The sequence below is a fragment of the Trichoplax adhaerens genome, genomic scaffold (genome assembly GCF_000150275.1).
Source record: "Trichoplax adhaerens TRIADscaffold_145 genomic scaffold, whole genome shotgun sequence".
Taxonomy (NCBI): Eukaryota; Metazoa; Placozoa; class Uniplacotomia; order Trichoplacea; family Trichoplacidae; genus Trichoplax; species Trichoplax adhaerens.
The window spans coordinates 1-956 of record NW_002061075.1 but is presented as its reverse complement, the minus strand read 5'-3'; positions in this window follow the sequence as shown (position 1 = coordinate 956).

The window sequence follows — 956 nt, the reverse complement described above, 5'->3', positions numbered from 1 at the left end:
TTTTACACTCAACTTTTCAGCTATAGTACCATAGTTTGCCCTGCAAAATGTCATACTGCTTAGAATGTAATCATAGTAGATAAGAAAGCTTAAATTAACCAAGTCATTACCGTCATCCATGAAGTAATTGACGTGGCACTGATTTTCTAACATAAAATTCACAGTTTACTGTTGACTTCCGAAAATTTGATTTAATTTTTACCCAGTAGCAAAGCAATCGTGGTAGGGTAATACATGCATTTGTAATAGATAGTCGATTAAATCATCCCTAACCATGTAATTAATTAAGGACTCATAATTTATTATGAAAGCAGAATCCGTATCTATAAAATTCTGCTCGCTTGTCTTGACACGATGTTTCATTGCTCTTGCAAGTTTATTATGTATACAAATTGCAATTGACAGAAAAGTAAACTTAATTAACTATGCTTACCTATGATTGTAATAAATAATAAAAATGATAAATGTTGATTTATGATTAAGTTTATTATCTTTATCCATAAATTCGTTTAAAACGAGGAAATTGTCAGCTTATGAGAGATTTCCAACAGTATCAACTACAACACTTATTGGTGAGAGAGCTAGAAGCCAGGGATTTTTAGAAAAAGCATCAGTAATCCGTAACGGCATCAACCCTGATAACCTTGAACTAAATTCTATTAACCTAAACATGGTCAAAGAATCTAAAGGCAAGAAGTCTCTAGCCAATGGATCGGAAACCACCGACAACTCCAACTCATGTAAAACTGAACCGAATTATATGCGCCTGAGTGAGATGAGACAATGTAAAAGTCAGGAATTGTTAGCCAAGGTATCAGCAGCGATCACTGCTATTGTAAGCCTGGACTGAACTATATCCAGCAGCTAATTCTGAGACATAAAATCATGCATTCATAACGTAAATTATTAAGGAAGATAAAAAAAATTGAAAATATGACATTGGCACTGAATGATCA